The sequence below is a fragment of the Camelus dromedarius genome, chromosome 26, assembly GCF_036321535.1.
Source record: "Camelus dromedarius isolate mCamDro1 chromosome 26, mCamDro1.pat, whole genome shotgun sequence".
Classification (NCBI taxonomy): Eukaryota; Metazoa; Chordata; class Mammalia; order Artiodactyla; family Camelidae; genus Camelus; species Camelus dromedarius.
Window position 1 is genome coordinate 18654327 of NC_087461.1, and position 15699 is coordinate 18670025.

The 15699-nt window shown below is 43.1% G+C and overlaps 1 protein-coding gene across 27 annotated transcripts in view; it reads right to left on the reverse strand.

Annotated features, from left to right (window-relative positions):
• Positions 1 to 10162, reverse strand: part of ZNF438 (zinc finger protein 438) — a 150241-nt gene extending 140079 nt beyond the window's left edge. For 19 of the 27 annotated variants that reach the window (XM_064479480.1, XM_064479473.1, XM_064479467.1 and 16 more), the window contains exons 1-2: positions 5330 to 9918; positions 4657 to 4763 (exon numbers count right to left, since the gene is read on the reverse strand). The gene's annotated coding sequence lies outside the window, so the exon portion shown is untranslated. Of the gene's footprint in view, positions 1 to 4656; positions 4764 to 5329; positions 9919 to 10041 lie in introns of those variants that run through there. The other 8 variants (XM_064479478.1, XM_064479476.1, XM_064479475.1 and 5 more) reach the window with 3 other exon arrangements.
• Between the last annotated feature and the right edge of the window lie 5537 nt (positions 10163 to 15699).

Sequence of the window (15699 nt, forward strand, 5' to 3'; positions counted from 1 at the left end):
AAATGCAAATTAAAACTATGTGATACCACTTTATACATTGTGTTAGCAAAGTCTAGAAAAAAAGGCTTTTACTAAAGCGCATATAACCGTTTTTTTTTCCATTTTACTATGAAAGATCACCTAGCATAAGATTCTTTTTTTGATCATATCACTAGGCAATAAAAGCCCAACTATTCACCGCATGTGCAGAGAGAAGAAACACATTTCAAATCCATTACTTCATACTGTAGATTGCGCAGGAGTAATACCAATAACCATACTCAGGCAGCAACGACTTCTTCCTAGAAAGTTTAAGTACTTATTCAGTATAAATTTTGAAAAATTAAATGTTGAGGATGAATATGTCTGAGTACCATGTGGTAGTTAAACAACAGTGCTCCCATAAAGAAAATCATAATATTAATTTTGATACTAGGTGAAGATTAACCTCTTAAGGTTAACTATCACATCAGGTCAGAAATTTGGACCATAAGCAAAAACAAGAATCAGGCTTCACATTCTCAAAGAGCTTTCACAGAAAAATGCTTTATCTAAATCACAAACACGGCTTTAGCCTGGGTAATCCCTATCTGGAAGGCAGACACAAGAAGGAAACAGGGGCTGCATAAACACAGACACAACACGCACAGCACCCGTTCTTTTTTAAATATCATGGGCTTATTTCATGTCAATATCCTATGTAGGGTGTTTTAAATAAAATGTCAATACAATAAGTAAGGTATACCAACAACTCACTTTGCCTTCTCTAACTTCTAAGATAAATGATGCCCTCCGAATTTAACATCTCCACAGGAAAACATTTTGAAAACTCATCTATTACTGTGATCAATTTAGAAAAATATCTACTTTCTATCGTAGTTCTGGTTAACAGTCATAAACAGCTATTTCATTCTGAAGAATAAAAATATTCTAAAATAAATATTAAACCAAAATACTTTAAATGATACAATAATAGTCGTGGTATTCACAGAAACTACAATGATTCAGCCTACCTTACATAAAAGACACACAACATAATTATGAAACCTTCTAACGTGTTGATAAGAACTGCTAGCAAACTTGCAAATGGTAATCACTTCTAGACATGTTTCTAACAGCAGCAAAAACAAAAACCTTTTAGATCTAGAATTCAGCATCCAGCAAGCCTAATTTTGGCAGGCATACGATACAACACACTGCCACGAGAGAGACCGATAAACATAAAAGTGACACGGCTTTCGCCGTAATACTTAAAGCATTAAAAGTATTTCCATAAATGACAATGACCTTTTTTAACTACATATAAAAATAATCCTTGAAACGGCCTGGGTCTCAAATGTCACGGACCCCTGAGACTTGCAAACAGGACACAAATAATATTCTCTGTGCTCATTTCTTATTTTTAAGTTTCAGAAGAAAAGTAAAATCAAAAGTGTTGTATCAGCACAACTGCTAAAGGTTTGACATAAATGTGGAAAATTCAAAGTACTTATTTTCCAAGTTCAAGAAAAGGAAAAGATGATTCTTTGGTGCTTGTCCCAAGCTGAGGACAAGTAAACACAGAACCGGTTTTAAAAATGCCCCAATCAATCCTTAAACTCCACTCAGTTTTTCCCCTGAAGGACACAGCTGAGAAAGGCAGCCGACCAGCAACTGCCCCTGTCAGAGCCCTGGCTCCTCAAAGCCGGCCAGTCCCTAAACTCCAAGTTTAAAGTCAACCAATCCTTAAATTATCTCACACTTCAATAAAAATCAATCCTAAAACCCTATGCTTCTTCAAAACCCGATGTAAGTACATCTCTGCCTGCTTTGAGAACTATATTCTGCAAGCACAGTTCTCCTTTGCTTAGCAAGTATGAAATTCAGCTTTGTCTCAGCTGCACGCCAGTGGCGGTCTCGCCCTTCCATCACACAATAAATATTATGGTTACTTGGGTATTAGCATTTTTCTTCATGGAGGTAAGAAAAATATTTTTGTTATGGTAATTCAGTTTTATGGAAAGTTGGGAATCTTCACCTTTTAAGTCTAATTATAATCCTTCTTGCCGGATCGACAGCTGCACTAACAAAGGTGTACTTTTTCCTTCTCTAAGTCGCAGACCCACAATTTCATACCATTAGTGGTCCAAATCCAGCCGATGGATATCATATGAAATATTAAAATCTCCAATTACTAAAACTAGTAGCAACAACTGAGTATCATCAAATAATCTTCAAACAAAATGGTAACTGATCAAATATTTAAGTAGATACTCTTTTTGATCTGATAGAAATGATAGTGTGGCTTGGTTTTTTAAAACCTAAATGCTAAATCCTATCTTTGAGCCTGGTTTACTTGGGTAAACTGACCATCTCCTCTTACATTTTTCAGTCTAGAAGATGAAGTGACTGTCACCAGCTCCCAGCACCTCACAAAGAGGGATGCATGTACTCACTTAGAGTAAGATGAACCCCAAATGTTTCAGAAAGGAAAATAAAACCTAACCATTATGTTATCATTTTGTTTGTTGTTGAAGTCAAGTCAGTTTGAGGTTTAGGTCAGCATGGGGAAAAAGTAAGAGCAACTGTCTCAAATTTGACATAAAAGATGGCTGAAGAGAATAATATAGATTCTAATTAGAAAATTAGAATGAGAGGGGAGGGTATAGCTCAACGTGGTGGAGCACATGCTTAGCATGTGTGAGGTTCTGGGTTCAATCCCCAGTACCTCCTCTAAAAAAAAAGTAACTAAATAAATAAACATAATTACCTCCCTCCCCGCCCCACCCCCCAAAAAAGGAAAAGAAAATTAGAGTGAATGGGAGTCCTACCCCAAATACAAATCCCTCCATCAGACTGGCAAAGTGAACCGTGCGAGAGGGTTGCCTTCCCCAAGTATACTCTAATACTGAGAGCCACGTCCTTGGCCTGCTTTTGGGCTTCGTGTTTTCAAAAAATAAATTCTAAATAGCAAGGGGTGCTACCTTATGGTCTGTCAACTCGGTGAAGTCTCCACTCAAGTCCAATCAGAGAAGGAGTACAAACATGAATTACCCGTGGATTCAACTGACCACACGAACATTTGCCTACGTGCTGAAGGAAGCCAGAAAGTCACCCCAAAATACGCCATTCTGACATACTGATTATTTTGAATTAAAGGCATTTAAGAAATATCAGGTGCACGAAGGACACGGTGAGTCTCCTCTGTCCTTCCTGAAAGCAAGAGATAAAACTCCCACATGAAAGGTGCTTTCCCTGGACCAGGAGGAAGGAAGACATTCTTATCAGCAGAGACGGGAACTGGGGGCTGAGAAATCTGCACAAACAAATCTTATTACACTACCCTTTCCCTTCCTCTTCCCTCTTCCCCGCTTACTACCCCTCTGTCTTGTCAATTCTTCACAAATGTATTGTTTCTTTGTCTAAAATGTACAACAGCTTCCTGCTCTGGTCACTTCTTCAGGCCTGGATTCTCCCGTGAAGGCTCCCAGGTGTATGTAAAAGTTTAATAAAATCTGCATGTTTTTCTCCTGTTAGTCTGTCTTATGTCAGTTTCACTCTTAGGCCCAGCCAGAGACTCAAAGAGGGCAGAGGAGGATCCCCCTCACCTACAGTGTCAGGAGACTGACCGACTTAGCTTAGGCATAGATTTGGCAAATGTATCCAGAAAGTACCAAATTTATTTCTTAGAGTATGTGGAAAGGCAGCTGAAACTACAGTCAAAACTACATTATAAACTGTGTGACCAATCCAGTATCTTTGAACTAGTTTCCACATCTACAAAATAGGAATAATAACCCTATTGCAAAGGACTGTCACAAAGATTAAATGAGATAACAATAACTAGCAGCTTTAAAAAATATCCTAAACATCAAAACCTCTGAGTCCTAGATTCACTCTTGCCACTAACTTGCTATAATACATATGGCAAGTCATTTGATCTCTGTTTCTGTATCTGTCAAATAGGGAGCGTGATGCCTGCTCGACATATTTCATGGGGTGTTTATGACAATCACATATGAAAACTAATGTGAAAAGGATTTTTTTTAAATGTACCAAAACCATATAACTGTGAGACAGTTCATTCCATATGCACAAAAATGAAGAAGATTCATACTAGCAAACCTGTTACAAGCCAGGATGCCCAATTATTGATTATTATATTATAAATATCTATTATAAAAATAATATTAATGCCACAATAAACTAATTTTACTAAAAAAATCTGAAAACTAAAAACATACTCAAAACACTAGACAGATTGGCAACCACACAGAAATTCCAGGCTATGAGCTACAAGAACTTTTTTCCATACAATAAATGAACCAAATGAACGCAGCTCTCCACAGTTCAACACAGTCTTTTGTTCAGGTCAGGTGTTTGCCATTTACAACTACCACTTCCATTTCTAAAGCACAGGGAGAGGTAGAAGAGGAAAGTTACAGCCTGCAGGCTTTCTCAGCATCAGCAGGGCTGACATTTTGAACTAGATAAGCTCCTTGATGTTGGGCTGCTCCGTGCACTGCGGGATATTCAGGAGCATCCCTGACCTCCACCAACTAGATGACAGGAACAATGTCTCCCACACACAGTTGTGACAACCAAAAATGTCCCCAGGGTGAGTTGGAGGAAGGGACAAAGTCATCCCCAGTTGAGGTCCACTGAGCTACAGTCACAGTACTGAGTTCCAGTACTTACCTCATGTTTCTCTCTCTGTAGATTGACGGCTTAGAGTGCAGCTTGAAACTAGCAGTTTTGCAGTAGGAGAACTGGCTTTAAGAACGCTGTCTGTAGGGCAGGAACATCTTAAGAAGAGTTATAGGTATGGCAGGGAGTTATGGTTAAATGATCTCTTCCATCAACACGCTGTGTTTGCTTACCCTTCTCTAAGAATTCCCTTCTTGGGAATTCCTCTAAGATGACAACTTGGTTAATCTCTCACTAAAGCTAGTCTCTACCCAGACTTCCTAATTATTATTAATTGGTGTTTAACTGAAAAAAAAAAAATCAAGCCTCAAAACTTTAATTTCTAAGTAATCAAATATGAAATGAATCAAAATTAAATGCTATTTATCTATTTAAATTATTAAAATTAAATATATTCAAACATTTATAATATTAAGTAAAAGTACACAAACTAGTATTCAGCTATTACTGCAAATATATCATATTAATATGCTGAAAGAAATATGCAAAAATAAAAAAAAAACACAAGTGGGATTTTAAGAATATATAATGCCCACTACACACCATCAGTAGGCTAGACACATTGTTTTCTGCAATTTCCATATATTTACATCAGTACTCTTAACATAACATAGTAGTATTTAAATCTGCTTATGTAAATGTAAAAGAAATTTGGATAAGTTACCTAGGATGCTATATTTCATCTGATCAGTGTTTGAGTGGTTTCTGCTGCCTTCAAATAGAAGGGCTTGAGGGGGTGGGTATAGCTCAGTGGGAGCTCAAGCTCAGCATGCACGAGGTCCTGGGTTCAATCCCCAGTACCGCCACTAAATAATATCTAAATAAATAAATAAATAAAATTTTATAAAGTAGCTCCTTTAAAAGAAAAAGGCTTAAAAAAAAAGAAAAAAAAAAAGTAGAAGGGCTTACCTTCTCTCTGCTGGGTGCTACCTGATACAATTAAATAACCATCAACCTGCTCTCCCAGAACCTGAACTTTGAAAGTGATAAAATAATATTTGAATTTAAAAAGGCAATGACAAAGCCTAAGACATCAACAGGCCATTTAAGACAAAGTTCTGCTTCCTACCACATGTAATGTTCTTTAAGCTAACCGCCATTGTGATTTAAAAAAAAAAAAACTAATCACTTCTATTGCATTAAATTTAGGGATGTCACAACAGCAGATCTAAAATTTTGTGACCTGCAAAATGAGACAGCACATCTCCACATCTGTACTTGTGGAGGGTTCCTGTTTATATAGAGTTCTGGTTATTCAGGTCAACTCTCCCACTGAAAGCTCAAAAAGCTAAACAAAAGATAATTTTATATATTGTAAGAAAAAAACTGAAATCAATCATAAAATCTACACTGGTGTAAATGTATATAATCTTTTAATGGCTCGAATCTGAAATAGTTCTATTAAGAAGAAACAAACTCATGAGAAATGTGTGGAGGTTACTGTATGCCCTAAAAGAGATCGACAGAAATAAAAATCCTTATTTTTGTCTGTATTGTTCAAGTTTCTCATTTCCACCTCATTCCACATATAAGAGATGCGATCTACAATTCCACCTATGGCAAATAGCACCAGATCCTCTTTCCATGACAAAAAACCTTGCTCAATGTTAAAGGGACGATCAGCAGAGAAACTCAAACTTACTCCAATGTGTGGAACTTTGGCAGGACACACTTAAACCGGTGGAAACCTGCCTAAATGCTTCACACAACCCCTCCGTCACCCTCTAGTACGCAAGCTGCAACATTTCAAGCCAACTCCCTTATTTCACTAGCGTGCCTTGTCAACACTGATGTAACAGAACTGGGAAAACTCATCACTCCCCCGTGATATTCAAATATCGAATTTTATTTCATTTGGTAAGAATTATACAGTTGCCAAACAAAACGAATGCAAATATAGTAACCGACGCACTCTGAGTAATTCTTTTGTTGAAAAGGACACTTCAGGAGCCTCAAATCCACCCTAGGATTGTTCATTCTCTGTCTCCTTTGACCCATTCTTGCCCTACTCCTTGAGCGTCTGGGGCAAGGGGGTGGCCAGAAGGCCAGACTGAAGTCATCAGCCTGCAGTGATGCGTTTAGCCTGCTCTAGTTTTATTCCCGCAGGTCCTTCCCTGTATTCTGCTCCTCCAGAAAGGCAGCTATGTTTTATTCATCTCTGAAGGCCCCAAACCTAACCCAGTGTCCTGCAAAGTCATCCCTCGCCTCCCCTCCATGGCAGGCTCTGGATTAGGGACTAGAGACAAAGAAGGGCCAGGGCCGCAGACCTCACCCTCTGGAGACTCCCGGAAGTGGGGTACTGACTCTTGGCTACATGAACAGAGTCAAGTACTGAAAGGCCAGGTAGCAGAGCCCCGGGCTTGCCAGTCGAGGCTTAGATGAGGACCAAAAGCAGGCTTTCTCTTCAGAAGCAGAAATGTGTGTCTTCATGTCTTCAGCCCTGACCATTCCCGAGTTTCATATTCATTCATCCAACTGCCTACTCAATGTGTCGACTTAGGGGTAGCTACTGGGACCAACCGCCCAGACTCTGAAGCCAGACTGCTTGGGTTTGAATCCCAGCTCACTCCATCGCTCTCAAGCTGGATGACCGTAGGCACGTCACTTTTTTTTTCCCTTTTTTTGGGAGGGAGGTAATTAGGTTTATTTATTTATTTATTTTAATGGAGGTACTGGATGGAGATTGAACCCAGGCCCTTGTGCATCCTAAGCAGGCACTCTACCACTGAGCCATCTCCTCCCCACTAGGCAGGTGACTTTTAACCTCTCTATGCCTCTCCTTTCGCATGTAAAATGGGGATCCCAATGGTTCCTAGCACAGAGAACTGTTTTAAGGGTTAAATGAATTCATATATGTAAAAATGCTTAAAACCCCACAGAGTGCACAGCTCACGCGGCCGCGGCTCACTCACTGTCTTTACCGGCACCAGTGCTGCTGCTGCTGTGCCCATGCAGCATAGAAAACTTGTCTAAAACAGAAGTCACGGTTTTCTTCCCAAACCCCTTTCTCCCTTTTCCATAAACAGCACCACTATTCATCCAGTTGTTCCAGCGTAAAACCGAAGAAGTCACTGCTCCGTCCTTTTCCTCACACGCCAACTAGTAAGCCCACATCAGCAGTTCTGGCTTCAAAAGTTACCATCTTCTCTCCAACTACCTCCCCCACCCAAGACCCCAGCACCTCTCCCCCAGGGGACAGCCTCCCATCTCCCCACTCACTACTTCCCCTCCACGGCCCTCCAGCTAACTCTCCATCCAACAAAACTGAAAGCACATGCTACTCCCTGGATGCCAACCTTCCAGAGGTTTTTCCTACCACACTTAGAGCAGCATCTTCAAGCCACCATGGCCTACAAGGGCCCCCAGAGTCTGTCTGGCCCTGTCACATCATCCACCACCACCTTCTCCCTTCCTGCCGTGTCCTAAACACTCTCACCTGGCTGTGCCTTGGCCCCCTCAGGCTTGCTCCCACCTCAGAGCACTGTTCTGTTGGTGCCCCAGCTGTGAGGCAGGACTGTACAACTGTCGGGTTGCCCAAATTCAAATACTGTCCCTTTTATGTTTTAGCTGTGCAATCTTGAGCAAATTCTTAACCTATCTGTGTGTCCATTTCCTCATCTATAAAAATAGAGATATCAGTACATATCCCAGAAGGTTGTAAAAAATTCATTTAGTGTTTAGAAGGCTGCCTCTTTTAGTAAGCTCTATGTAAGTGTTTACTGAGATGATCATTCCTGCCTGAAATGTTCTTCCATCAGGCTCTTCCTCTCCCTTCAGTCAATTACTGTCACCTCCTTTGAAAAGTACCCCCTGACCGCATCGGAAACCACCTGCCCTGCTCTCCCACTGTTGTTCTTGCCTTCCTTCGCTTCACTGTACACATCACTCTGAAACAGTATCATGTCCCCATTCTCTGTTGCCTGATTCCCCTCTGGAACATAAGCTCCACTAGGGTGGAGACTGCATCTTATCTGCTGCTCTATTTCTAGTTCTGACTCAGAACCTGACTCTGAAAGCACACATCTCTTATCCAGGCTAGGGGACCAGTGTAAATTTCTTAGTAACAATACCATACTTAGCCACCCTTTCATTTTCACATTCATGATCTCATTTGATCCTTGAAAAGCCAACAGCTGACATACCATCGTCTCCCGTTTTAGAGAGGAAAAAGAAAGTTCCAAGTCTGGGTGACTTATCTTTGGACACAAAGATAGTCACTGCCAGCGCAAAAATGCGAACCCCTGCTTTCCGATTCTACGGATCCTTAGACTAAGATGGAAGGGTGTTACGCCCTTGAGCCGAATTTACAGAAATGTGATCTCTCAATCTCCTGAATAAATACACCCTGGGGGCGTGCCCAATAGTCTTCCCTTCAGAGTTCCCGACAAATCCTTGTCCCGGAATTTGAGAAGTATTCAAGCATAGCACTAACTCATCAATAATGTACCAGCCCCTGGCAAGCCAAGAAAGTCAGTCAGCCAGCTATGATGACGCGATATTACAACCGACACAGCAACAACCCCTAAAATTCAGTGTCGGTGTTGAGTACGTCCTCGTTCCAGGACGCTCAAATTTTCTCTGCGGAAACCAGACAAGGGGACCTCGTAACTGACAAGAACATTGTGATAATGGTACCAGTGATTTCTTGATCCTTGTTCCACCAAGTTCAGTGACAACAGTTCAGATCGGCCATCGGGTTCAAAGCATGGTCCATGATCAGATGAGGGGAGGGAGGTGAGAAGGCAAAACTGGGGAAAAGACCCCTACCTACAAGACCTTCGTCTGCCGGCCGCGGGCCACCGCGTTCTCAGCATAACCGCCTGTCTCCACAGGGTCACATGCTTGTGTTACCTCACGTTGTCCCGCAACGCCCCCGGCCCCGTGGGATGACCAGTAGGGAGCCCAGAGGCTGTATATCCTCCATTTTACACAACAAGGAAACTGAGGCAGCAAGCCGCTATCTAGTCAACGTGTCCTCAGCGACCTGGTCACTCTCGGGATTCCAGAGGAAGCCCGCATGTGGAGCTTCTGAAGGAAGCCAACAACCCTGACCCAGCCTGTCAAATTCCATCCAGTCCCCGCATTAGGGAAGACGGAAAAGGGGCTCTCCCAACCGTACCGCCCCTTCCCGGCCTCCTCGCCGGCCCGGGGGACGAGCTGCGGGCCCTGCCCGCGGGCGCGGCCTCGCGCTCGCGCTCCCGTCCCCTCGCCGCGGAGGGCGCGCTCCCGCCCTGGGCGGGCACCTGTCCCGTCCCCGCGTTAGGCGGCCTCCCGGGTCGCCCCGGGATCCGAACCGACAGCCACCACCAGCTCCAGGAGTGCAAGCGCCGGCGAGCTCGCGGGCCCGGGGAGCTGCAGGAGTCCTCGGACACTTACAGTTTTCCTACAGCGAGCGCGTCACAGCGAGGTGACGTCACGGGGCCCCACGCGGGGAGGTCAGGCCGCGGGGCGACGGCCGCGCGCCCCACGGCTCCGCCCCCAGAGCGCCGGCGGGAGGGACTCCTCTTTCCTCAGGACCCCGCCCCCTCGCCGCGGGGCCCGGGCGCAGGCGCACACGGCCTACGTGGACGCCGCCGGGCGGGCGCCACAGGCCGGACGCCGGGGGCGGGGCTGCTTGAGAGAGCGGCGCTCTAGGCGTGTGGCTGGGGCGGGGGGTCCGCAGGAGCTGGCAGAGACCCCCGGGAACACAGCAAACCAGCTGTCGCCCAGGGGATTGGAGCGGGACGCCAGGGTCGTGAGAGAGATTTTCCACACACATTGCCTTCTTTCCCTCACGTGTCCGTTAAAAGTTCTCCACGTGCGGAAATAACCACTCGCTCTCCATCAGGTGCGGCGGCCGGTCGGCCGGGAGGGCTTAGCTCTCCCACCGGCCCTTGCTCCTAACCCGCCCCCCCCAGCTCCGCCCTCACGGGACCGGCCCCGCCCGTTCTCGAGTATGCCACCTCAGGCTCCGCCCCCCGGACCGGCCCGACGTGGCCCCGCCCCCCTCGGGGCCGCCCTTCCGGCTCCCACTCGGTGCTGGGCGGGCACCCGGCGACCCCGCCCGGCTGCGGCGCCTACCCGGCGTTTTCCTGGAGGTTTTCGCCTGTCCCACTCCTACTGGACTTTCCGCTTTGGCTCAGTGAGGCTACTTAAAGGCCACTCTGTGAAGTTTAACAAACGCTGATCTGTGAAAACAGATACAAACGCTTCTTCACTCGTGTAGACTTTCCACCGCCTCCCGCTCACGTGACGACACCTTCCTGTGCCCAACGGATCTGCGCCTTTTCATGCTTGTTCTGTGTTCCCACAAGTGACAGTTCTGGTTAAAAGATGGCTCAGTAGAAGGAAAAGGGAAGGAAGGCTCGAAGAGCCCACAGCAGAATGTTAAACAGGTTTTTTTCTGGCTTGTAGGAGTCTTAAATCACTCTTACAGCCAGAAAACAAAACAAACGTTACGGTAAGAAGTGGCTCACACACATGTCTTGGGGAAGAAGAAAGAACGGGAAAAATAGGCCTTGGAAATAGACCCTAAGGAGGAAGTATTGAAGAGAGGAAGGCTCACTTTTGAAAACTTATTTGGAATTAAGACAAATAGTTAGATAAAGCATGAAATCTTGCCAGGCAGCTCCAGAGTAAATAAAACAATGAAACAATGGTTTGTTTACACTCTTCTTGAAAATACTGTAGTATTTTCATAGGAAAGAGTGATGACGAATGTTAACCTTTAACTCTTGATATCTGGGCTGGTTAAAAATAAACGTATTATTCAGGAAAAATTATCTTAAGTTGAAAAACATTTCTGATTTGGATATCATTTGTACATTTTAATATATCATACAAGGTTTTAATGGTCATTATCAAATGTAAGAAATTTGTAAAGTCTGTAACAATTTTAACAAAAATAATGTTTGTGTTCTGTGGAGCAGGGTTATAAAAAATTAGTGCTTTTTTAAAGATCTACATATTGAAAAAGAGCACTATTTATATTTTTCCTTGCAAAGCAACAATTTTAAGAAACCTTTAAATTGCTATTTCTTTATGTACATGCTGATAAAATATTTTATGTATGTCATCCCCAAAATTGGAATTCTTTTTAATGAGATTCTAGATACACCTATGGGAGTGTCCCACGTGTGAATGTTTTGTTATTTTATGGAATGGAAATGGTTAAGAAGGATACCACCAAAGGCATTAAAAGTTTTTTTAATACCAAATACTTTTGCCTCTGTGAGGTGGTATGTGACAGGATACATTCTTTTCTTCTCATATTGTTATTTAGTATTTTTTTCTCATGACACCCTAGGATTTTCAAACAAAACAAAACCCAGACCCTCCTGTATTGCTACATACAGGAAAGAAGTAATGCAGCCAACAGAAGACTGACAAGCAGGAAGGGTACCCGAAACCAGGAGAGGAACCTCAGGGAATATCAAGTAGGAATTTGGTGGGAAATAATCAGATTCAGTCAAGTTTCTGTAACAGACTGGAATCTGATCTAGAGAAGGAGCCAGAAGGTAGGGTCAAACGTGTGTTGATATTAGAGAAAGGAACTGTAAGGGAAACTGCTTTTTTAAAGAAACCAAAACCAAAACAAACAAAAAAACAAAAAGACACAAGAAATGCCCAGACATTCAAGGGTTAGCACTGGAAGGACTAAGGACCTTCAGTCTGGTCCCTCTTGGTTTCAGTTTCCCCTTTCACGTTGGTCCCTGCTGCCCCTAGCAAGCTGGCTTCCAGGGTCCTTCAGCTCATAACTCTTCCCTTTGTCCTATCAGCAAATAGGAGAAAATAAAAGAGATTGAAATATAAGGGCTAATATTGGTTGAGTGTTTATATGCACCAGACACTGCATTAATTCATTTAATCCTCGTCTCCCGTTTGCACAGGAGGCAGGCAGAGTGCAGGAGTCTGTGTCCTGTGTCTCACAGCCTCTGAGCAGCAGAGTCAAGATTTGCGCCAGTATTCCAGAATCTGCAGCCACAACCACTGCTCTGGATTGAGTTTCATGTAACCGTGCAAGAACCAGGGACTTGGGAAGTGCTGGCTCTGCAAACTCTGGCTCCTGTAAACTGACAACAATGTAGGGGTGCCTTCTTCACTGTTTCTGTCTCCGCACGGATACTTGTATTTCAATTTTAAGCTGCTCATCTCGACCCACTGAATTGACTTTGTGACCCACTGATGGATTCTCACGCTGAGAAACACTAATCAAAATCCAAAATCCAAAGTATCAAAATGTATCACATGTAATTTTTCCCAAAACATAGACTTTGAGAACCTACCGTTTCTGTAATTCGTGCGTATTCTGAGTTGCTATGTTAATCTATTTCTTACTAGGGACCGCAATCCAAAAAGTTTGGGAAACACTATTATAACCACCCCTTGCCTGACTTCTATGTGGATTTCATTGTTCAGAATCAAGATCAAGAGAAACCAAATTCCCCTACAGCCCCCTTGCATCCGTCTCAGCTCCAGGATCTGGTCTGAGCTCTCTCTTCCCAGGTAATCAGTACAATAATCTGGCCACTTCTACATCCAGAAAGGACTCTGGTCTCCAGCACAACCCGAGTGTCGTAATAATTTAGCAAAAGAATAAACATCCATAAAACAAGAGTTACACTAAACAAAAGAGAGGTTGTTCTGAGAAAGGAGTAGAGATGGAGAATTTGGTGGAAGGAAGACCCAGGACAGAGATTGGAGAGCTGCAAAGGGATATCTGTTTAAAAACCCCACGATCTAACACATCAGCTGTCACACCATTTGCAAAGTACCATTTCATATTTCATTTATCACATCTCTTTCTCCATCCCTGTACGTAGCTCAGTCTCTCCATCACTGCTCTTTACTTGGCAGAAACCCCCTCTGAGAAGACTTCCCTAAGCTGCCTTTGCTCTGGGCCTTGGAAATGATTTTAATTTCCTCCCCTGCTGGATGATTAGATAAAGAAATTGTGAGATATACATACACACACGCGCGTGCATGCCACACACACACACACATACAAACAATGGAATACTATGCAGCCATTAAAAGAAATCCAAATGTCGTATGATATCACTTATATGTAGAATCTTTAAAAAAGACACAAATGAACTTATTTACAAAATAGAAATAGACTCACAGACATAGAAAACAAACCAAAGGAGAAAGATGGGGAGGGATAAATTAGGAGTTTGGGATTAGCAGGTACAAAGTACTATATACAGAATAAACAACAAGGTCCTACTGTAGAGCACAGGGAACTATATTCAATAGCTTGTAATAATCTATAATGCAAAAGAATAATGAAGAGAACATATATATATGTATATATATACACACATATGTATGTATAACTCAATGTCTATGCTGTACACCAGAAACTAACACAGCATTGTAAATCAACTATATTTCAATTAAAAAAAAATTCCTCCCCTGCTGGACTGTAAGCTCTGTGAGACTAAGGACAATGTTGATCTTGTCTGACCTCAGATCTTCACTTGTAATTGAGTACCCCACCCTGAACAGATACTCACTAAATATGTGTGTTGGAATAAATGGATGCATGAACTCAAATCCAAAGACTGGCTGGGTTTCTTTCTCAAGATACTAGTTGCTTTCTGAAAAAGGGGCACTGTGTTAATAGAAATAATACTGAGAATAGAAATCCTATAGGGTGAAAAACAAACACTGTGACTGCTGGTGCAGTGTAACTCAGCAAAACCCTGAGCAGGGCCAGCTCTGTTATTCACTGGGTACTTCTGTGCCCGGTTATTTGGAGAAGTCCGGTGACTTCTCTAAACCTCAGAGGGCGTTAGGCTTACTAAACGTTATTCAGAGTGAATGTCCTAACAGGGTGTCCCCCTTGGGGAACTCTGGGAAATCAGGGAAGGCCACCTGAAGCTTTATTTGCATGTAGTTCCCTAAAAGAAACTGACAGGCACCAGGGAACAGCAATTAATCCTCTTAGACAAAGGATGTGGGACAAAGGCTTCTCCTGACAGCAAGAGGCTGGGATGGGAGAGTGAGGAGGGAAAGGGAAGGCGAGTAAACTCGTGGTGTTGCTCCGAGGAACCAACTTGATGACTGAGCACAGGACCAGGGGGCAAGCTTCTGAGTAAAAAGCGGAGAGAAGCCAGCTGCCTTTGTGGGTGTGCTGGGACTGGAGGGCAGGGGAGGAGGTGGCAGGAGAAAGAAGAGGGTGTCAAAAAGATTTAGAATTCCCCAAGTAAGAAACCTCACCTAGAATGGCACAGCGGTCAGGCAGAATGTTCCAGAAACAGGTCTCGAGGGGCTTTGTGTATTCTTCCTCCCTGGGATTTGTCTTCCCCCTTATCTCTTGGAAAAACCCTACTCTTTCTTCAAGCTCCAGTCCTATCATTAATTACCTCTGCTAGTAAGAGCCAACCTCTATTGACCACTTCCACCCTAATCACTGATGAACACTCTATGTGAAACTTTTACTGAGTCTTTACAACAGATCTGTGGGGTAGCTACCGTTTTTACGGTGTTTTATGGGTCGGAGAAGAGGTTGGGCTGAGTGACCTGCCCTATGTCACACAGCTTAAAGTTGTCTGACTCCCAATTTCAGCCTTAAGTACGTCGCTGGAGGGCCCTGCTTTGCTCAGGTGGTCAGATTACCTCTTACCTCTGCTCCTTGATCGAAACTTCCGTAGCCCATGATATTTAAGTATCTCTGAAATCAGAATGCCTCTTAAAATTGGAAGGATAGCACAGTTTAATTATTTTTTTCTTAGATTTACCAAAATAATACACAAATTTTTTTATAAAAAAATAATGGTGTATCTTCTAATTGATAGCATTTTGATTTAACAACACACAGGATATTGTATTATCATTGCTTTGCTTTTTTCTCCCAGCTAAGCTGTGAATTATTTGAACACAGAGACTGATTCACTCACCTTTGTGATCTTAGCACCTAACATTGTTTCTGGTAGATAAAAGATGTTGGACAAGTTTCCTGAATTCAGCTGAAGAAGGAATTTCATCTCCTGGACAGGTGACAGCTCATCACTGTTGTCACCAAAACTCTTGATTATCCCCAAGGCCCTG